The sequence below is a fragment of the Mustela erminea genome, chromosome 4 (assembly GCF_009829155.1).
Source record: "Mustela erminea isolate mMusErm1 chromosome 4, mMusErm1.Pri, whole genome shotgun sequence".
NCBI lineage: Eukaryota > Metazoa > Chordata > Mammalia > Carnivora > Mustelidae > Mustela > Mustela erminea.
In genome coordinates, this window is record NC_045617.1 from 118,663,248 (window position 1) to 118,686,177 (window position 22,930).

The 22,930-nt window shown below is 55.5% G+C and overlaps 1 protein-coding gene across 6 annotated transcripts in view; it reads left to right on the forward strand.

The window, feature by feature from the left end:
• The window catches only part of GRM4 (glutamate metabotropic receptor 4), a 117,386-nt gene that overhangs the window by 55,644 nt on the left and 38,812 nt on the right, over nucleotides 1-22,930 (forward strand). The gene's annotated exons all lie outside the window — the stretch shown is intronic.

Below are 22,930 nucleotides of genomic sequence, written 5' to 3' on the forward strand. Positions count from 1 at the left end.
TGCACCTTGCCAAGCAGGCCAGCTCCTTGAGGGTGGAGTGTTGAGTGGGGGGAAGCAGATAGCCTCTTCCCCTCCTGACAGGCCCAACTCCTGGCAGAGGGGCCCAGGCCTCTCCCAAGGCTCAGTCTCTAAAGAGCTCACTGTGGCGCCCTCGACCTTGGAGGACGGCATCTGTATATTTATACCCGCAGAACCTCGGGACTCTAATTGCTTTTCCTAAGGACCACAGAGCATCCAGAGCCTGGTGTTGGTAACACCCTGTGGGCATAATCCTGCTATAAATCTCAGATAAGCCCCTTTAATTGTAGAGCTAGAGCAGCTCAGGGGCCAGCACCCTGGTGGAGAGGACGGAAGTGGGGCGGCGCTGACCAGTGGCTGGGCTCCAGGCCACTCCCCATGTCGGCAGCTGGCCAGGCAGAGGGGAGCGTGGGCTGGATGGGCCCCCACTCCCGCCTCCAGGCAGGTGGGCCGTGCTGCAGCTTCCTGGGGTCCCCTGGCGGTGTCAGACCCCCAGGGACGCAGCCACCTCCCGCTGGCTGCCCACGTGTCCTTTACTGCTTTGCTCTGACAGGGCATGGGGACCTCTTTCTGGGCTGGCCCCACCCACCCTGCCCTACTGGTACCCATCCTCCATGGCTGGCATCCTTTCCCAAACAAGTCCACTGCCTTTCGGTTTCAGGTGCAATCTTTACGGGATTTGTGGACAAAGGTGCTAAAGGGAGGGACAGAAAGTCTAGAATTGTAGTGTTCAGTGGTATTCAGTCCCAGCCACAAGGGACCTAGAAGCCCCTCCCAGTGCTTATGTAGCTCTCCCTAGGTGCCTCGTACCGACTGAGCGCACGTTTGACACTTGTTGTCCTGGGTAACCCTCCCTACCCAGTGAGGTAGACTTCCCTGTTTTACAGAGGAAGAAGCTGAGGCACTGAGAGGCCAATAATAACCAGCCCCAGGTCATATAAGTAAAGAGGTAGAGAAGGGATTTGAACCCAGGCTGTCTGGCTTCAGGACTAGAGGTCTTAACAGCTTTTATAGTCATCAGTCCATCTTCTGCCCCCATTTCCCACAGATGGGGGCATGACAGACAGAGAGACAGACACACATAGCCTGGAGGAACACCTGCTGATGTGTTAAGAGCAGGAGAGGTATGGGATTGGGGTGAGGTCTAGGTATTGCATTTTTAAAAATTTTTATTTGTTATAGAGAGGGCGGGGCATAAGTTGGGGGAGGAGCAGAGGCAGAGGAAGAGGGAGAAGCAGGCTCCCCACAGAGCAGGTTGCCTGACACGGGGCTTGATCCCAGGACCCTAGGATCATGACCTGAGCTGAAGGCAGATGCTTAGCCACCCGGGCATCCCTAGGTACTGCATTTTGGCCAAAACTCAGACTATTGTTTGAATTTTCTACAAGCATCTAGAAGGTATTTGGTGGTCAGAAAATATATCGTCTACTAAAGACTTTTAAAAAGGAATTCTAGAAAAAGAAAACTAGCTTTGCTGCCAGGGTCCGTGACTCAGGGACACCCTTGGCCCGGCACCGGTGTCCCTCCCAGTGCCCCCTGCCCGCTGCGCCCCATCCCATTGCCCAGGGCCTAACCTCCCACGTCTTTAGAACCTCCTCCTGGCTCCCCTCGCAGCCCTAAGACCCTGGCTGGGCCTGCCCTCGTGTAAGGGTCACTAGGTCTCCCTACCCCACCTGCTAAATGAAATTTGATTTGGAGGAACGTCTTTATGTGGGTGAAAAGAAAAGGAGAGAGAAAGCAGTGCTCCAGCTGGCCAAATTGAAATCAGAATTGAGCGGCCTGTAGAAAGAGGCTGCGGTACCTTGTAGCCTAATCCCTGTGAAAGATTAAAGATGTCTTTGGCTGTATATGGTATTGATTCGTCCTCTGAAGTATAAATCATCTGTGAGTTGCCCAGAGGAGTGCCAGGCAGTGGAGTGGAGGGGAAGGCGTGCTTGCCAGACTGAGGATGTACATCAGAGCCGAGGGGAGAGCTTGGCCAGCAAGTCCTGGGTGCCTGCCTGCTCGGTAGGCTTGGGGTCCTGCAGGGGAGCACCATTGCGTCCATTTTATGGATGAAGAAACTGAGGCCAGAGACAGTAGGTGATTTCCCCAAGGGCATATAAGCAGGATATGGCGGATCTCTGTCCTCTGGGTGGGGAGCTCTTGCCTAGCACCCAGTATGGGTTGGGCCATTGGCACAGGGCTTAAAGGAAGCCCCGGGCCCGCATTTCCCACTCCCCATCAGTGCCATGCTCTCCCACCCTAATCATTCAGTCATGTGGCTCATTCCCCAGGCCGTCCTGTGGTCCTTGACTGAGCCCTCCCTGTGTCAGGCACCCTCCCTGCACTATTGTGAATCCTAGAGACAACGCTATAGGTCCGGTGTGTCTGTTCCCATTTCACAGAGGGGAACACTGAGGCTTCAGGGGGTGAGGTGGCTTGCCCAGGTTCACACAGCGAGGTGTTGCGGCAGAACTTGGAGCCAGGCTCTGTCTCCCCACCGCCCAAATCACAGAGGTGGCAGCGTGTGGTTAACAGCCGCTTCTGGAAGACAGATCTGGGCTCTGGCTCGGCGGCCTCTTGGCTGTGAGAGCCTGGGACAGTCACTCCGCTGCTCAGGTTTGGTTTGCTCACCGGTGAAATGAGGATAAACCTGGTTGCTGCCAGAACAGAACGTGCTTCTGGCCCACGGCTGTGGGAGCTCAGGAACACACACCAGAGGGTTCTTATCAGGGATCGGGGTGCACTGGTTCCAGCTCTCCCCGTCCCCATTGCCTGGCCACTCCTAGGAAGACCCTGGGGAGAGCTGAAGATCAGGCTGGGTGCTAATGGAAGCTGTAAGTCACGTTCAGGGACTAGGCTAGGGACAAAGCCTCAGGAGTCCAGGGCCAGCCTGCTTCTCACAGGACACTTGGTCCTGTGGCATCAGGGCGGTGAGGTGAGCTCCAAAGGCAGTGAGTGCGGGACCCGTGTGGGGGAGAGGGGTGCATGTATGTGATTTTCTGGACACATGACCGGCGGGCCTGCCTGGGTAATAGCGTCTGTGGACAGGCCTGTGTGCGCATGCGTGCTCGCGTGAGGCGTCTGGTGCCTTTCCCCGTCTTTGAGCGCCAGGACTCTCTCCTCCTTGCCAGGCAGCTGGGATTAGGCATGCAGAGCAGGCCCTGCCTGGGCTCTGGAGATAATGCGAGTGAGTCACCCCAGGAGGGAGGAACAGGCCTGAGGGGGTGGTACCCATGTGGCCCTGTCCTCAGTGCCTCCCTCTACCATCTTGGGCCCCTCAGGGTTGGGGTCTGGGGTATATAAACTTCTACACCCCCACAGCCTCTCTCTGCCCCTGGGGCCCCACGTGAGCCTCAGTTTACTTCCCATAGTGCTCCATTTTATGGATAAGGAAAACAAAGCCTCAGGGAAGTTAAGGGATCTGCTGAAGGTCAAACAAAAGTGCTGAGTAGCAGCCCGGGCCTCCTGTGTGGGTGAGGGAAGAATGGACGATATTAGTAGGTAATACTGACGGAGTCCTTCCGTGGACCAGCTCTTGTTTTATGTACCTCATACATGTTAACTCATTTAGCCTTCAAGACAGCCCCATTCTACGGATGGCAATACTGAGGATCATCAGAGAGGTGAGGCAACTCCCCTGAGGTCACACAGCTGGAAAAGAGCAAGAGTAGAATTTGAATCCAGTAGATGGTTCCTTTACCTCTGGTGCATGTGACAGGAAGGACACAGGCCAGCTCCTGGCAGGCGCCTCTCCAGGGGGTCACTTGGGAGCTTTGGTTCTGGTCCTCTTTGGTGAGTGATTCCAGCACCCTGGGCATATCTGGGCCTGTGCTGCTAGGGTGGGAGCAAGATGGCCTGCCCTGCGTGGTGACAGGGCAGGAAGGGGCGGGGGTGGATGGGTCAGGTCTGTTCCTTGGAGGACGTCCTGTCCCTTGCACAGCGAGAAGTTCCAGAGCCTCATCTCCCCGCTGTGTCCCCGTGTCCCCTATTGATATTCCGGAGACACTGGTGAGTCAAGCTGTTGCTGGTCTGACCTCCAGCTCCAGCTCCCGGGGTGGAGCTTCAGACCTGCATTTAGATGGCTCTTGTCAGCAAGGGCGGCGACTGGCAGGGCTGTCTCAAGGCTGGGGTGCTTCCTCATCCCACTGCTGTGACATCTTTGGACTCATCTTCTCCGGGTGTAAAGGGGACACTCACTTCCTGGAGGCTCCAAGGGGATGGGAGAAGAGCTTGGCCAGCTGGAAAGATTTGTGGCCCCGGGGCTGGAAGTGTTCGCACTGCTCGTGTCGCTGGGAAACCAGAAAGGACAGGTTTGCCCCAGCGTGCCCGCAGGATCCAGAGACCCCTTACGGGTGGACAGAATGCCTGCTTCCCTTCCCGCTGCCCTTGGCCTTTTCTCCTCCTTCTCCCCTCCATTTCTCTACCTGCCTCCTCACTGCTCCTCTAACACTCTGGGCATCAGCCTACCTCTGAGCCTTTGCACTGGCTGGTCCCTCGGCCTGGAATTGTCTTTCCCTGAATATCTATGTAGCCTGCATGCTCAGTACATTCAGGTGTCTTCCCCGCTGTCCCTGCTGTCTTCAGACGCCTTTCCGGGACCACAGTATTGAAGACAGCCCCTCCTCTGGCCTGTTACTCTCCTTTCCCTGTTGCTGGCTCTGTCTTTCTTGTAGCACTTGACAAGTAAATTCAGATTTGTTGATGGTGCATGAGGGCAGAGGGTTTTTTGCTCATTTTGCTCTCAGCTGCGTCACCAACACTGTCCCTGGCTCATAGTAGCTGCCTAGTAAACGTCTGGGGAATGGCTGACTGATAACAAAACCCAGCTCCCGGCTACTTACTTCTTTCGCCCTTCTCCCAGGGGGCCTGAGGTTGTTCTCCCTGCCTGCAGAAGGGCAGACTGAGGCTGACAGAGCAGAGGCACCTGGGGTTAGGTCGGGTGGACCTGGGACCCTGGCTCCCTCCTGCACTGAGCTCCCTGGCTGGCCCTGGCCTGCTCCTGACTCTCTAAGGACAGAATTCTTTCCTGGAGGCGGAAGCAGGGATATGAGAGCTCAAGGCCACTCTGCAGCTGCATCAGGCTAAGATGCAGGGCTCTGCTTCCTCTCATTTCTTGCTGCAGTGCCCAGTGCCTGTCTTGGGGTTCTTTACCCTGAGGGGCTGCTGGCCCCGGAGGCCAGGAAGGGGAAGCGGCTCAGCCTTCCAGACTTGCTTGAGTGTCCCAGCCGGCCTGGGCTACACAGCCTCCGTGTAGGCAGCCCCGTGTGAGGAGAGGAGAGATACCAGGGGGCACCGCCGGCTTTTGGTGGGTGGGGGTGGGGGAGCAGTAAAAACCACCAGAACCCACGCCCTGCCCTGCATGCAGCGAGGGCTCGTGGAGTTTGCCTGAGTAAGTGAATGGAGGGATGTAATGATGCATCTGTTAAAGTAAGAGCTAGGCTGTAGGGCTGCACAGGGCCTGGCGCAGTGAGACAGGCTTAGACAAGTGAAGAGGAGGGGAAGGGCATGCCAGCTGGGGGAACAGCAGGAACAAGAGGCTGGAGATAGGAGTGAGTCAGGCAGATAGGCCACTGCTGAGGGGCCTGGCCTGGTCCTAGTGGTCACAGGACAGGAACCAATGCAAGATGGAGCTGAGCAGAGTTTTTTCAAGCCAATCTTGTATTTTAAATTTTTTTTGGCAGCTGGGGTCATGTCTGCTGTTCCGAGAGAGTGTTTTAGCACACACTGTCTCCACCTGCTGTGTCCCACTTGCTCAGGGCCCTGTGGGGAGGTCCTTTTGCCCTTTAGGCTCAGGCCAAGGCCCTGCCTCCCTACAGTCTTCCCTCATCTGCTCTCTCCTGGGCAGAGATGCTCACCTGGAGGGAGGCTGACGGTCCCCAGGGCTCACCACATGGGAAGCCTCAAGTTCCCCCACCCCGGTGCCTACTGAACTTTCCCTGGGCTTCTTCCATAAGGCTCTGGGCATCCCCCCCCGCCGAGGCTGGGGAAGGACAGGGCTCACTTTTCCTCTGTGCTCTTCACCCACCCTTGCACACAGCGGGGCCTTAATAGATGTTTGTACAATGAACACGTGAGCCAACAGATGACCAGCCCTGTGTCCTTGGGTCCGTCACTGCCCTTCTGGGGCCTCCTTCTTACCTCTGTTAACAGGTGCAGGAGAGTCAGCTCAGCGCCAGCGTCTAGCTCTGCTCCCTACAGGCGGCGTCCCCACAGTCTATGGCCCTGGGCTCCAGGCATTTTTCTCTGTAAGGAAAGGCTTTCTGAGAAGTGCTGGAAAAGAAGACAACCCTTAGGACCTAAAAGAATGGGTATCAAACGGGGATGCTTCCCAGTTTGGTCTTTGAGTTCAGGGATGATTGGGACCAATTGCACAGGGACAGAGGCTGGAGCATGCAATCTTCTCGCTCCCAATCAGATGGAATGGGGTTGGCCCCAAGAGACCAGGGACCCGGAAGCAGGGAGGGGTCCTGCCACTGGCTTTAGCTTGGTATGTATGAGCTTGTAGCATCTTCTCATGGGGAGACCTGTGGACTCTCTCCTCACTGCTTCCTGGAGTCACAGCACTGGGACCGGCAGCCAGGGCCCAGGATGCCCTACCCACTGGCCACGCATCCTCCAAGGATGCAGAGGGGAAGTGGACCCTGTCTTGCAGCCGGTCGCCATCATTGTAGCTTAGCAACCAGGCCTCCCTGAACTGGAGACGCGTCCTGTCTTCCACCGCATTGGTCTGCCGCCCTTCACTCTACCGTAGGTAGAAATTAAGTGGACCTGGTGTGGGCATCCCCTGCCGAGTGACGAGGCCTACCTTGCGCCGGCTGGGTCTCCCCCCATGCTCCCATCAATGTGACTGCTTGGTGACTGCCAGGTCAATCTTCTTACTGACGTGAAGATGAACCCTGAGCTTGCCCGGCCCGCCTTGGGGACTTGGCCTGTCCACTCTGATTTCTCTGCCACTCTGGCCTTTGGCAGGGTGCTGACACCTCTTGATTCTGCGTATCCCCTGGGTTGGGTGTCAGTGGGTCACTTTTCCTGCTCTCTCCGGTGTGCCTTTGATGTGCCCACCCTGGCCTATCATGGTGGGGCTGCGCTCCGTTCTGGGTTTGCTTCCAAGCTAGACGGGAGTGACGAGAAAGAAGACATTAGCCACCCAGCCCTTGTTGCCCTGAATTTGCATGCCTGCCCTCTTGGACAGGAAGCAGCATTTTCTCTCGCCAGCTTCCTTTGTGGAACATGTTTGAAGATTTCTTTGAGGTTTAAAAAAAAAACAAAAACCAACCCTTCCCTTTGTTGGTGGCAGCCCCATTGTGGCTTTGACCTTCCGGATCCTGTCCTCTGGACGCCACGGTAGGGCGGAGTGGTTGAGAGCCCAGAGCCTGGCTCTGCTCACCAGGAGTTGTACTGTGGTGAGCGGTCCCTTAAGGGTCTCTGGGCTTCAGTTTCCCCCTGGTGAAAGGGGGATATCGATAGTACCTGCCTTTTTGGTTGCCGGGAACGTGAAGTAAGTGAATCAGTGTAAGGCCTTCTGCATAGTCTGGGCCCTGCACAAAACACCAGGCTGCCAAAGGTGTCAGTTGTCGCCATGACTAATCATAATGGGGGGGTGGGGGGCCAGTCTAGTGCTGCCTCTGTCTCTGGGTGGTTGTGTAACCCTGGGCTGTTCACTTTCCCTTGCGGAGTGTCAGCTTGATGACCCACATGAAGGTGATGGGTTGGGGACCTCTGAGGTCCTTCAGTGTGCATCGCTGCATGCTTCTTCACTCACCTCTCTTGGCTTTTTTTTTTTTTTTTTTTTTTTGAGATTTTGTTTATTTATTTGAGAGAGAGAGAGTATGAGCCAGGGGAGGGGCAGAGAAGCATGGAGCCCAACATGGGGCTCGATCCCAGGAACTGGGGGATCACGATCTGAGCTGAAGGCAGATGCCCAACTGACTGCGGCACCAAGGTGCACCTCCCTTGGCTTTTGTATCTGTCCTCGCCACGTGGAAGTCCAGGTATCATAGGCCTCCAGCTTCCGCTGTGTCTCTTGTTTCTGGGCCCTGACCTGGGCCCACAGAGGAGCCCTGTGCACACTAACCTGATCCATTCTGAGCTCTTTCCCTTTGTTAAAGAGTGAAGCAGGGAAGGCCAGCGACCTTCCCCTGCTTGGATTTGGGAGTTCACCTCCAGGGACCCTCTTCCCCTGTTGGCTGACTGTTCGACTTCAGCCTGCTTTCCTATCTGAGGTGGGGTTCCCTGGATCCCCACTCTGAGCTCCTTGGAGATGTAGCTGAAGCATGCCCCGTGCTGTTCTTTCCCAGCAGCTGGGGAAGGACCCTGGGAGCTCACTGCTTGCTTTCCTCACTGCCCTGAGACTTCTTGCTTCAGGCCCATTTGGGGCTGCTGAGTATCCTGGGTGAGGTCTCAGACTCACCCTCTACTCCTGTGTGACCTCAGGCAAGCCCCTATCCTTTCCTGAGCCTCCAGATCTTCATCAGACTGGGAAGGGGCTGGGTGCCTTCTTCAATGGGCTTGTGCACGTGAACACACTGAGGGACACTCGTAGCCATTTTTGCTTGTTATTCTGAGTTCTCCAGCCCTCTTCCTAGAGCCTTTGAGCCCCGACAAGCTCTGACTCCAGCACTGGCCCCTCAGCAGGACTGGCCTGGGTGAAGACCACTAAATCACCTTTTTTTTTTTTTAAAGATTTTATTTATTTGTCAGAGAGCGAGAGAGCACAAGCAGGGGGAGCAGCAGGCAGAGGGAGAAGCAGGCTCCCTATTGAGCAAGGAACCCAATGCGGGACTTGATCCCAGGGCCCCAGGATCATGACCTGGGCCAAAGGCAGATGCTTAACAGACTGAACCACCCAGGTGTCTCTCTTCTTGTGTTTTAATATACATATTTCTTGGGGACATCTCATTAACTGTCCTCACAGAAGCTGCCAGGCCCTAGCCCCAGTGTCAGCCCCTACACAGCCACTCTGAGAAATGTCCCCCCTCCCCCTTTAAATAGAGATGAGTGTGGCTCAGACTGCCCACAGGCTCACTTGGGCCCCCACTGCTTGTCAGTGGCAGAGCTGGGATTGGTGCTTAGGTTTGTGTGACTCTGGAGCTTGAGAGAGGAAAGGTGGAGCCTTCTTTCAATGAAATATTTATTTCCTTTTTCCCTGGCTTTCTCCAGGGAAACACTGGTGGGTCAGCTGTGGAGAGAGACCTAGGAGGACTTCCCCCAACAAAAGCCAGGGGTTCTGCTCAGAGAAGGAGGGGGTGGAGGGGCTCCTTTGATGGGGAGTGTGTGTGTGTGGGGGTTGGGAGGATGGGTCAGGAGTCACCAAGTCATGGTGGCTATGTATGAGCCTATGAGAGGTCCTGTCTAACAGGCCCCAGAGATAGGAAGGGACACATCCCTTGGTGGTCACTTATTCCGGGCTGGTTCCCCTCATGTTCCTGGGATTTTCAAGGACTCAGAAAGTTGGATTCCAGGCCTCTAAATCACATAGAGCCAACTCTGTGGGATGTCGCTGGTGAGGAGGAGAGTAGGGCATTTCTTCCCCTCTTCAGTTCCTTCATCCCTCACTTCTGAATGATAATTCATTCATTTGCTGGATAAATATTTATTGAGCACTTATTGTGTGTGTGCCAGGATGCTGGGCTTATGGCAGTGAACCAAACAGAAGAAGATCCCTGGCCTTGTAAGCTCCCATTTGGGGAGAGGGCCAGAGGAACTTACAGCAAACAAGTAAATGCATCATTATATAATACAGTTTCAGATAGGAGCTTATGGCATGTTATGGAGAAGAATAAAACACCATAGGTGGGCAGAGAGGACGAGGTAGGGGAGATAATCTCATAATCTCATATAAGGCCTTTCTGCAGAGATGACATTTGGGCAGAGCCCCAAATGCAGTAAGAGAGTGAGCTTTGTGATCTCCAGGAAGAGTGCCTCAGGCAGAGGAACCAGCAAGTGCAAAGGCCCTGAGATAGGGAGACTGCTGGCATTTGGGGAAGAACCAAGAGGCAGGAGCAGAGTGAGTGAGGTAGAGGGAAGTAGAAGAAGAGAGGCAGATCGTGTGGGGCCTTGTGGACCACTGGGAGGACCTTAGCTTTTGTTCTGAATGATACGGGAACTATTGGAGGGTTGTGAGCTGGGAAGAATGTTAACAGACTTGGGTTTATTATAATCTCTCTGGCTGTTGTGTAGGGAATACACTGGGGGAGGGGTGGGGCAGCTGAGGCAGGAATGCCAGTGAGGAGGCCAGTCCTCCTCCACTGGTGAGAAGTGCTGATGGATTAGAAGAGGGGTGGGGGTGATGAGAAGGGACAGATTTTGGGTGTTTTTTGAAGCTCAAGCCTGAAGGACTCGCTCTTAGATTGTGTGTGGAATGAAGGTGGCCCATGCGCTCTTGGGTTTCAGCACCATGGACAGCAGAGAAAGCCCAGGTGGACTCTGGTCCCAACAAACTACCGTTTCTTGGCCAGTCTGTGGCTGCTGAGCAAAGCCTCATCTGTAAAATGCAGGTTCCTTTCCCTCGATTCTGTTATCAAATTCTTTTTGCCAAGTATATTTCTGGGCGCTGCTGGGAGTTCTCTTTGGGATGAGGCAGGTTTGAATGCAATTACAGTTGATCCTTGCACAGCACAGGGGCTAGGGGTGCCAACCCTGCATGGTTGAAAAGCTGCATCTGAGTTTTGACTCCTTGAAAACTTAACTATCAGTAGCCTCCTGGTGACCGGAAGTGTTACTGGTAACAAACAGTGGATTAACACGTATTTTGTCTGTTATGTGTATATACCGTGCTATTCCAATAAAGCAAGCTGGAAAGGAGAAAATGTTATTCAGAAAAGTCATAAGAAGAAGAAAATGTAAATACAGTACTCTGTCATATCAAGAAAAATCCACAGGCGAGTGGACCTGCACTTGTTCAGAGGGCCAACTGTGTATGGCTGGAAGAAGAGGTTTGGACACCTTTGTCTCCCAAAATCTCTGCATCTGCTAAACAGTGGTTTTGGGGAGGGAGCGCTTCCTTGAGGAGGGGGTGATGGAAGGAGCGATGGAAAAGGTGGGCCTGTCTCAGCGGAGCTGGAGGGTGTTCTGGGTGGGAGAACTGCATGAGTGGTGTGTCTTTTGATGACATTTTCCTCCTGAGAGTGAGGACGGGCAGGCTTCCTGGGAGTGCAGCAGGCCTATGTGGGTTGGGGGAGCCTGGCTCCATGGTAGAGAGTGCTGCCCCCCAGGACTGCCATAGACTTACTGTGTGTCTTTGGACAGGCCACTGTTCCTCTTTGGCTCTCAGTTTACCCATCTGTAAAATGGGGATAATTGCAGTCCCTACTTTGCTGGTTATTGTAAGAATGACAAAATCAAGTAATTAGCCATCAGAAAGGCCAAGAAAGGGCCTGAGGGGGGATGGCTTTGAAGCCTGAGACCCCAGTGGTGAGCACTTGACCTCTTCCTGATTGGGGTTCTCCCCCCTCCTAGTGTGAGTGTCCTCCCCTTTCTCCCCGGCTTGCATGGTGCCTTCTATCCATGTCCCGTTTTGCTGTAGACAGAATGATCATATGGATATTCTATGCAAATTCTCATTTTTAATGAGCCAGAAGGAAAGCTAACGGCCATTTTACAGATATCTTGGGACCCAAGGGAGGCCTTGGGATTGGGGAGGAAGCAAGACAAAGTGACAAGCAAGAGGAGAGGGGAGGGAGGGAGGAGAATGAAGATGGAGAGGGACACAGTTCGGGCTGCCGAGGGGGCAACTTGTCAGTCACCCCAGAAAGTGGGAGAAAGATGGAAAGGTGGAGGAGAGGGGGAAGATGGGCTGGAGACAGGGAAGGTGGAGGCAGCCAGGATGAGGCTCTGGCATTTCTGGGCCTTGGTTTCTTTATCTGTAAAATGGTCACCTAAGTTGTGGGCTGATTGGGAGGAATTAATGAGAGAAAGTGGGAGCTCTGCATGAACACGAGAGGCTGTGGACTAATGGGGGACTGTGTGTATGTCTGTGTGTGTGTGTGTGTGTGTGAGAGAGAGAGAGAGAGAGGGAGAGAATGAGAGAAAAGACAGGATGGGGTGGGGGAGGACAGAAGAGGAAAACAGAGGGACAGGAGCTGGAGATGAAGCCAAGCAACTTTCTGGACAGTAGAACAACTTTTTTAAAAAAATAGATTTTATTTATTTATTCGACAGAAAGAGAGAGAGAACAGCAGGGAGAAGCAGGCAGAGGGAGAGGGAGAAGCAGGCTTTCCACTGAGCAGAGAGGCTGATGTGGGGCTCCATCCCACGACCCTGGGATCATGACCTGAGTCGAAGGCAGGTGCTTCACCTACTGAGCCACCCAGGCACCTGTAGACCAACTCTTAATAAATTAATTAGTACATTCCTCAGCATTTGTTGTCTGCTTTGCAAATGACTACCAGGTCCATGAGGGCAGGATTCTGAATTATTCTATTACTAACTGTACCCATAGTGTCTAGGACAGTGCCTGGTGCTTATGACTTACGTTGCTCATTCAGTGAATGCTCTGAGCCCCGCAGCGGCCATCCCCCCTAATTTTCATTCACTGTGTTAGGTTCAGTGATTGAGATGTTGGGATTGCTATAGGTGCCCAAGGGAGAAGGAGCCTGGGGAGACCCACGAAGGCTTCCTGGAAGAGTGGGCCATGTACTGAATCCTCAAGAATGGACAGGTGCTGACTTGAGGAAGGAGGGGTCTGGGAAGGGGAATTGGGCACAAAGGCGGAGAGGAGAGTCTGAGCAAAGGCAGGAAGATAGGGGTACCCAGTGTATCCGAAACTGTAGGAGCTGTTGGAGGTGTGGAGAGATGCGTGACGAGGGTGCAGGGCCTCAGGTGGGACTGGGGTGAGGAATTTGGACTTTGCCTTGAGGGAGGTGAGAGCCACTGAGGCAGGGGAGTAGTGGAACGGGACTGGAGTTTTGGTGGAAAGACCAGGGGCCACGCTGGGCAGGCTGAGTTTTGTGCAGAGGTGTGGGGCTCTGGTCTGGTAAGATGGTGTTGACAGGAATGGGGGTGTGCAGTGGGTTGTGGCTGAGGGATGAGGCTGGACCTGCCCAGGAGTGCCAAGCCAGCCTGGAGAGGGGCCCAGGCAGTGTGGGTGTGTGGACTGCCTTAGGCTGATCATGGTCCCTCTCTGGGTGCTGGTTTCAATAAAAAAGGAGCACTCCCTCCCTCAACTCTGCTCTGTGGGGTGAGGGTTGGTTGAGCATCTGTCCCCCAGCTCCCTTGCTCCTGGATGCCCTCCTGAGACCCACTCAAGGCTGTTCCCTGGATCTAGGCCTGGAGTCCCTGTCCAGGTCCCTGTCTTTCTGCTCCAAGCTGTGGTCTTACAGTGTTGGGAGAGCCCGGGACAGTTTTTTGGGGTGAGGTGGACACTGCAGCTCAGGGCCCACATCGGGGTCTCAGCCCCAGACCTTTATCCATCAGCCTCTACTAACCTGAGTCCTGGGCTGCCCAGCACCTCAAGAAAGCCTCTCATGGCATGCTGGGTCAGGCTGGTGTCCGCTGGTGTCCTTACTGCTGTCCTTCCGCCGTCCTTTACCAAAGCCAGTTAATGAAGCACGTGCACATCTGCTGTCTGGGTCCTCCTTCCCAGGCGTGGCTCAGCGGCCCCATTTTCTGGCTGAGGAAGCTGAGGCCCAGTGGGGCGATGGGATTGCTGGGATAGTTCAGTGCCAGAGCTGGACCCAGGCCCCCCCCACGTTCGCTGCACGACCTCCTGTTCTGCCACGCCTCCTGCTGGCCTGGCCTGAAGTGGAGGGGGCGAGGACTGGTGTGGGAGAGGGTCCGGGAGGACTTCATTACCCAGTGCCTGCTTGTGGCAGGTGAGGGGGGGCGGTGCTGAGCCCGCCGCCGGCGGGGAGACATGCTTGGCCTGCCTGGGTAATTACATCTCAACATTTCATTTTGCTTGTCAGTTTCCACTTCCTGGGGATGTGGGCTCCTAAATATTTTATCCCGGCCTGCAGCCGTCCGTTCCTCCCCCGCCAAACCGCAGGCCCAGCAGCAGGCCCCTGGCTTCGGCCCCTCCCTGCCCAGCTGAGACTCCGTCCCTGCACTGGGGGTGGAGCTGGCCAGAGGTCATCTTCTTCACACCCCTGCGCAGGGGTCCCTGCCACCAGCCCCTCACTGGCTCCTCTTCTCAAGGTGTCTGGTGTGAGGAGGCCAGGCACACAACATGTGGGAAATGAGGCTCTGTTAAACCAATGCAGATTAGTGCCTACTGTGTGCTTGGCACTCTGTTGGAAATGGGGAAGTTAGACAGGAGAGACGCAGTCTCCCCTTAAAGGGGCTTAGGGACTGATGGGGGAAACTGACAATAATATCACAGTAGCAAACTCTTACTGAGTGCGTATGCACCTGGCAGTGTTCAGAGAACCTTAACCTGCACCCACATATTCTTCAACTGTAGTATAGGGAGATGAGACCCAGAGAGGTGAGTAACTGGTCCAAGGTCACCCAGCTAAGACATGGCGGAGGGGGGAGGCCTTCTGCCCTGAAGCAGGGCAGTTACGGAAGGGGCCCAGCCTAGGCAGAGGAGCCTAAGTGGGCGTCATGAGTTCTGGCTGGGGCAGAGATCTGGCATGTTTCCAGGGGCAAGAGGAGGAGGGAAGGGTATTTCTGGCAGAGGGACTGAGGGTGGGAACAGCCTAGCTGACTTGGAGAAAGAGGTCCTGATGCGGTAGAGTGTGGAGTTTGAGGCCGAGGAAGCAGGGGCATCCCTGGAGCTGGTGGTCTTGTTCTGTGACGGGCTGCTCGGCAGAGGACTCAGAGCTAACACCCCGTCGTCCTGGGTCCGGCTGACCCCTGCCTTTCTATGTGAGCCTTCTATGTGAGTCAAATCTGAGAGGTAAGTAGAATTCCTTCAATCAAAGGATGCAAGTTCTGGCCACTGAGAGTCCGGAGAAAGGTGCGGGCTGGGGTGGGAGGGGTGGGGGTGCTGGGTCGGGGCGGGGGGTCTCCTGGGGGGCGGGGAGTGTGTTGGGTGGGGGCAGGTAGGAAACAGCCTCTTGCCACCACCTGCCTCCAAACCTCTTTGCTTCCTTTTCTATTTTTTTTTTTTTTTCTGCCGTTCTCGCTTCAAAGGTGTTTTGCCTAAATGGGTTTGTGTTAAGATATTAGGTCGATCACTCAGCAAATTTCCCTCTGCTCAGAGCTGAGCGCCATGAATAATGCAGCTCCGAAGAAGGCTGCCACTGCCCAATGGCCTGGGACAGCAGCGCTCAGTTCAGAGGCACTGCTGAGTCCCCCCAAACCTGCGCCCTCCCCCTCCCCCAGATATCCCCTGGGGGTGGACCTTCCATCCTCACAACAGCCCTGTGCATCAGGGGGTGGGGGGTAACGCCATCCTGTGTTACAGACGCAGAAATGGCAGAAATGGACATTTGGAGAGGTTGGGCAAAGGAGCTTTTATCACGAAGCAAGTAAGTGGTTGAAGTGGGACATGGGCCCCGCTGTGCCCCAGCTCTCTGATGCTTGTGACCCCTGCACCCCCAGAGCCGGCCCTGTTCTCCACAGGGGCACGGCTGGCTGGGAGTGGAGGCAGAGGGAGAGGGTTTCAGCAGGAAGACAGGATTTCCCTCGGCCGAGGGGTCACTGAAGCAGCTTGGTAAATGGTTGTTGGATGATGGGGGTGCTGGACCCTGTTGTCAGTCACTAACCCACCCCCCATGGAACTCCCTAGCCAGGCCTCACTCTGAACCATAGCAAAGGGGAGGCATGATTCTTGCTCAGGTGTGGTCCGGCCAGCCTGGCAGCTTCGAGGAGGTGCGGACACAACAGCTCACATGCCGGTGTGCCCAGCTCTGTGGCTGTGTGACTGTGGGGGGCCGGGTGCCGCGAGTGGTCATGTGAGGCCGTGCAGTTGCTGTGGGAGCTTGTGTGGCTGTGTGGGATTGTGCGAGTGGGACTGTATGTGGCCAGGTGTGGGTCCTGGTGGCCATGAGGCTGCACGTGGCTGTCATCAGGTTGTGTGAGATTGTGATACGGGATGTGAGAGTGTTTGTGTTGTCGCATGCACACACGTGCACACGCGTGTGTATGTGTGTGTGTGTTGGGAGGGCGTGGCTGGGAGTGGTGGGAGGTGCTGAGACTCTTCAGGAAGGGAAATTGCATGTTCTGCCCTTCTGCCCAGGAGAGTCCCTGGGCCTCCCTGCTTTGACCCTGGCTTCCGCCCAGCACCCTGTCTCTGGGGACAGTTCCTGGGTTAGCACAGTGCCCTTGGTCCCTAGAACGTACCTCACCGGGGCACTGGGTCCTGGCCTGGGCCGAGCGAAGAGGTCTCTATCTTCCCTACTCCTGCCCTCCTGCGTGAGCAGCTCTTGCCCTCGCTGGCCTCACCTGTTCCGCAGAGGCCGTGGCTCCAGAAGGCAGACCCGGCCTTCACAGACTCCACCATTCTTGATCCTCCCTCCAACTCCACCACACGCGGCTTCTTTAAGTCCTTTTTCATTTTGTGGTTGGAAAGTCTGATGCTCAGAGAGGTTAAGTGACTTGTCCAAAGTCACACAGTGAGTGAGCCGTGGAGCCAGCATGCTCTGGGTCAAGGCGGAGGGGTGGAGGGAGCTGAACGCAGGTGCAGTATTCATGTTTTGCACACACCTTCCATGGAATTTGATAGGGAAGCATCTGCAGGCGGGAAACCAGGGGACTGTCTTCTCCTCATTGTCCCTTGGTACCTGGGCCTTCCTGGTCTTCCTGGGTCTTCCAGCCACCTCTCCCACAGTGGGCTTACTACCTCCGCGGGGCTGGAGTCAGTGGGGAGGGTGAATATTCTAGTTTCGGTTCTTCTCTGTTGGCCCTGGCAACTTTAGACTCTGAGGACCTGTCAGTTTGCATGGCTGTTTGTTTGTTTGTTTGTTTGTTTATTTATTTGACAGAGAGAGAGAGAGTGAGAGATCACAAGCAGGCAGGCAGAGAGAGAGGGGGAAGTAGGCTCTCCGCTGAGCAGAGAGCCCAATGCGGGGCTCAATCCCAGGACCCTGAGATCATGAACAGAGCTGAAGGCAGAGGCTCAACCCTCTGAGCCACCCAGGCACCCCTGCATGGCTGTTTTATACTTGTCTTCACTTCTTCTTCTTCTTGGTTTTTCTAAACATAAACTCTGTCCCCAACGAGGGACTTGAACTCACGACCCCAAGATCAAGAGTTGCGTGCTTCACCAACCAAGTCTGCACCGGGCGCCCCTTCCCTTGTTCTTTTGCACATGTATTTCCAAAGCACTCAGAGCAAGGAGTTTGCATCTAGGTGGAGAAGTAGAATCTCAAGGCAGGGTGGGACCGAGAGATGTCCGGGTGTGTGTGGTGTCCACCCCACGTGTGTGCAGAGCTCACGAGTGTGTCCTGTAAGGGCAGGTGTGGTGAGTGGATTAGCTTTGTAGCCCAGAGCCTGGCATGGAGTTGGTGCCAGGTGCAAAGTGGGTGCCCAGTGCGTGTGCGTACAGAGGTCTGAGCCCTCAGCATGACCAGGGGATGGCTTTGAGGGGAAGTCACAGAGGTTGCAGGGCTCAGGGAGTTCCTGGAGGAGGTAGAAGGGTTTGAGCCTTTGCAAGTACCCCCCTTGGACTCCCACTGAGTCTCTGCCTCTAACCCCTTCCATCCCCACCAGGTGGGTACTCAGTGGCTCGTTCATGCAGCAAGGATGAATCAGGGCTCGTTGTTCAAGCAGGTGCAGCACGAGTGCTGGGCCCCCTGAGGGTCTGAGCAGAGATGCAGACACTAAGGAGATAACCAAGGCCCAGGGAGGAAGGGCAGCATCAGGCAGGTCCCTCCTGGCTGGGGGAGCAGCCTCTGCAAAGGCCCATGGAGGGGGCAGACATGGTCAGATGGCACGTTCTCATAGGGACCTGGGGAAGACTGGATGTTGCAAACATGGGAGGAGTCCCTGACCCTGTCCCTTTCTCTCTCTCTCTCACACACACACACACTGAACCACGGAAGGTTGCAGGCAGGGAGCTGTGTGTCAGATGGAGGTTGGAGTGGAGACTGGATAGTGGGGAGTAGGTCCGGGAGCAGGAACAGAAAGGGACAGTGGCCGTGAACCAGGCCTGAGCTGCTGCCTTCCCCCCACTCTCCCTCCTCCCCAGGCCTTGAGCTTCCTGTGGAGCCCCAGACCCAGCTGGAACCAGAGCTGGTTGGAGTCTGGGCCCACTCTCACTCTGTCTCCCCCCAGCCTTTCTTACCCGACAAAAGCCACGGGTCAGGGGCATTCTCTCTGAGCCTGGCCTCATGTCCCCACCCCAAAGCCCCCTCCAGCCATAGCTCTGCTGCCTGAAAACAAAAGTGGCATTGGGTTAGTTACTGCCCCTCTGAGTAGGTCCCTTTCCTGAGAGCAGATCTGGGAAGAGAGCCTGGCTTTTGGATCAGGAGGGAAGGCGGGGAGGAAAGGAGAGCAGGGGCGCGTGTGCGTGCGTGTATGTGTGTGTGCGTGCGTGTGTCCCCATATGGTCCAGGGGAACTCCCAGCCTTCCCCTCACCTCCCTCTCTGCTGGGAACCTGTGGGAGCCTGGGGGTCCCCCTTGGCTCATCTAACTCTCCCCAGCTTTCTCTCCGTGTTGCAATTTGCTGTCTTCACTTTTTGCCATAATGTAGATTTTTCGACTTGATTTCCCAGGATTTATCTTTTGTTTCCCCCCCTTTTTAAATTTAAAAGGACAAAAAAAAAAAAAGAAAGAAAGAAAAAAGAAAAGAAAAGAAAAAAGGAAGGCAAAGAGAAAAAGAAAGAGAAGAGGAGCCCGTATGTGCTAGGAGCCTATATGTATGTGCTTGGCCCCCGTGGCTGCTGGCCTGCGCTGTGACGGCGACAGGCCTTCCCGAGCACCTGCGCACTTCTGCCACAGGGAAATTCCTCCTTCCTGGTCTGGAGCCCAGCACCCGGGTTGCAGAGTGCGATCCTCGGGCCCTGGGTGCTGGAAAGAAAACTGGTGGATGTAGGGACCTCCTGGGGAGCCATGAACACGGCGCTCTATCCTGGCCGCTCTGCCCCCCCACCCCGCCTCGCCTGTGTGCTGACTGCTTAGCTCCTTCCTCAGGGCCTGGCGAGGGTACATTTCCTGGTGCGTGAGAGAATGAGGATAGGACTGGGAGACAGATGCCCAAGACTGGAGGGTGAGATCCCTGGGGAGGAACCAGAGAGCCCAGGTCCTTTGACTGTCCCCTACGTGACAGTGGGCATGGCTGAAAGCCAGCTGCTCTGGTAGGAGGCCTTCTCTCCCTGCCTGTCCTGGCTGCCAGGGTGGGCACAGCGGAGGTGCTGCGAAGGCCGGGGATCTGGGGCTTGCTTGGAGGGGGTGGCAGGATGGTGGGGAAGGCTTATTTAGACAGGTAGAGTGGGGAGAGTCATCTGGTGGGGGACAGGGAGGTGTGGGGAGGAGGAAGAGGCTGAGTGCAGGTGCATATGTGCAAACCCTAGTCCCCAGGGGCTTAGGAGACCCTTCAAGGGGAGGGGGTTGGCGGACCGAATCCCTCTGGGGGTCCCTTCATGCCTGTCGGTTTCCGCATCCCCATCCCCATCCTCAGACAGGCTCCCCCGATCATTCGGGCTCATGGAGGGAGCCAGGCACACACCCTCCCGGCCAACAGAGGACAGAAAAACGAGGTCATTTCAGCAGCGGGCGTGCACTTGAGGGTGGGACTTACAGGTCCAAAATGTTTTCAATTCCTGGCTCTTGGGCAAGGCGGCAGCTCCTGGGAAAAAGTCAGAGCCCCGAGTCCAAAGCTGCCTCTGCCTCTCAAGCTGCAGGCCTGGCCTGAGCCTATGAGTCCTCTAGGACACAAGGGGTGGAATGAGTGGCTACAGCCCCCTTCTCCCGCCCTCACGTCACCCTGCTGCTTTCCTCCTCTGCCCTGCCTCCAGTAGGTTGTCTGGGGGTAGGGGTCTGGCCTCCTCACAGTTTGATCTTAGCATCTGGAACTTTCCAGGCACCTAACGAGCTCAGTAAACCTCTGTTGACTCCATGAAGGGAAATTGCACGTAGGCAGGGTGTGTTGGTGGGTGTGTGGGGAAGCACGGAGAAGCAGGCAGTGGGCCCGGCACCTGAGGGGCCGTCCCCTGCTACTGTATGCGTCTGCTGTCCAGGAGGCTGGCCCCTTGCTTTCCTCCTCTGGCGGATCGCTCTCTTTTCTGGCCTTGCCTTTCCCAACAGCGCATAAGCTCCAAGGCAGGGATCTTCCTTGTTACCATTTCTCAGCATCTGATTGTGCCAGGAACTGAGCAGGGCACATCTCAAATGAACGCATGCCCGAGTGAATGAATGTGCAAACGTACAGACCTGGCCTTGCCCTTGGGGAGTGCAGTTGGAGGCAGACACAGGAGCACCGGCTAGACCTGGAGAACACTGGGAAAGGTCATCAGACCGCAAATGGAAAGGGCTCAGAGACCACAAAATACAACAGGAAACCAGGATCAAGTTTTGCTAGTGGAGTCTATATGTCACATTCAAGTCAAGGCAGGGGCCTGAGGGGAAGATAGGATTTCAGGAGCCAGAAGGATGGCGGGCACCCCACTCCCTTCCACTCCAGCGCACTGTGGAGTACTCAGTGGAGGCCACTGGGCTGAGAGTGGCTGAAGGGCTCCATTTCACAGACGGAAAAGGAGACTGGGGTGTGTCCATGTGTGTTCTCCATCAGGCAGCACACATGAAGACTAGAACGCCATCCCATCACTGCTGCTTCTGTCTGAAAGTTTTGTCTGGTTTGGGTTCTGGGGTCCATGTTTACTAAGCATTCACATTTTGCTGTATTTGCTTCTGATTATTATTTGGAGAAATATAATGTGGATTGTCTGGAAGCCAACCTCCATGCTGCCCTTCATGGAGGGCATGGAGCTCCTCCATGGAGCCCTTCTCGGTCTGGTTCTTTTGCTTCCTTTCCTTGAGGCAACCGCAACTGAAGGTGGTTCAGAGGATTCCTTTCGTGGACTTGCTTAGTCATTCAGTGCGCATTTATTGAGCACTGACTGTATGCCAGGCACTGTTCCAGGCACTGGGGAAGTTGCAGTGAGTGCGACAGACAGAAGCTCCTGCTTTCACTTAGCTTTTGCTCCTAAAGATGTGTGTCTTCGTGTATGCTGAGTCTTATCACATGTGGTCTTTGATTTCCTTATAAACGGGACAGATCACATGGAGATTTGCCTTTTCAATCAACTTCCAGTCCTCCAGATGTTATTGTGCCAATACATGAGAGCTGTTTTCTTTCCATTGTACAAACACCACAGTATATCCATTCTTCTGCTGTACAATATTTAGATACTTTCCGCATGTTTGCTGTTTCAGACAGCGCCGCAGGGCCTGTCTGTGTGGGGCTCCTGGGTCCCAGTGTGCGTTCCTGTGGGAGGAATGCTGAACGGGATGTGCTGGCACACCCCACTTTGTTAGATGTTACCATGTGGTCTCCAAAGTGTTCAGTGGCTGCTCCCCCCTGACTTGTCCAGCTTTCTGGGAACAGTTGCAGGGCCTTAAGGGACGGACCGAGAAGGGTCTGTTTTGACCAATGGGAGGGGAAGGTGTGGAGAGAGGGCAGGGCTTTGGGTCTTCACCTCTGGGGGTGGCCTGGACACCCACTGCAGGGCTGGGGGATGGAGGGGGAAGGGAGGTGGGGCCCAGGGAGGTGAAAGGGCTGCCCCAGCATTCCATGCTGGTTTAGTCAGGGTGGCTCTGCTGATGCAGTGACAAAAGCAGGCAGGAAGCCACAGAGGGCTGGCCAGGATTTGAAACCTCAGCAGGAGGTGGGCTCTGCACCCCAGCGGCTGAGTGCCCCTGGACAGAGTGCTGCTCCTCTCTGGCCTCCTTCTCCTCACTCTCTGCCCAGCTTAGGCCCGGAGGTCTCTGAGGTCCCTACGCCTCCATGTGCTCAGATGGGCTTGGCAAGTGGTTGTGGCTTCGTGCCCATGGCCCTGCGAGTAGACACAGTGACTGGTGGACCGCAGAGCTGTCGTACGTAGCTGGCAGCTGGGTGCTCATCGGGGAGGGCTGGGAGGCTGGAGTGTGGAGTGAGGAGCTTGCTAAGGGGGGCTTTGGGGGAACCCTGGTCTCTTCCATGTCCCTGGCCTTCTTAAGATCCTGTGCCTGGAGTCTGGGAGAGGTAGAAGGTTCTAGCTTCTGAGCAGAGATAGGGAGTGTGCTCGTTTCTTGTTGCTTGGGTTTAATTTAATTCTGTTTATTGTCTGTATGGACTCATGGGTTCATATTTTATCCAAAGAGAGAGGCCAGGGGGCAGGCGGAAGGAATAAGGGTGTGGAGAAGGGTGCTCGCCATGGTACAGAGATTTGAAGAAGGAATCCCAGGGGAGCATTAGCGGGAGCGGGGGTAGGGGGCATGGGCAGACAAGAGGGCTGGGGGCTTGGCATGTGCTTGGGGTCTTTTGGGGGGGAAGGGCTGCAGGAAGTCGGGGTCTGCAGGGACCCTGTAACCCAGGCCTTTTCTTTCTCTGCCTGAGAGAGGGTCTGGACACAGATTGCAGTCCCGCTTACAGGCTGTGTGACTTCTGTGAGCCTCAGCGCTCATCTGTAAGATGGGGCTATTAGCAGCTGCCCCGGGGGGGTGTGAGGACTCCCTGGGTCCCTCTGGGGCTCCTCCGGTCTTCTCCCGCTCCAGCGAGGGGCCAGGAGGGCAGATGAAGGAGATGTTGTACCACTCAGGGCTGGGAGCTCGTGTCATGCTGGCAGAGCCCCTGGTGAGCCAGCTGCTTACTTTCAGTTCTGGGGTCCCTGGAGCAGCCAGTCTGACACCTGGGCAGCACAGGGACCCTGTAGAACCTTGGTTTCTCACCTCAGGGTGGTGACAGCAGTGGGCACTTCCTCCAGAGCAGGCCCAGACGTGTCCCTGTCTACAGGCTGCAGGTGTTCCTCTGACCTTGGCCCCCAACCCTTTCCTCGTATAGCCTGAGCCGTGACACAATAGACTGGCTGTGGGGGTGGTTGAGGGAGCCAGGTGGCCTGTGTTTAA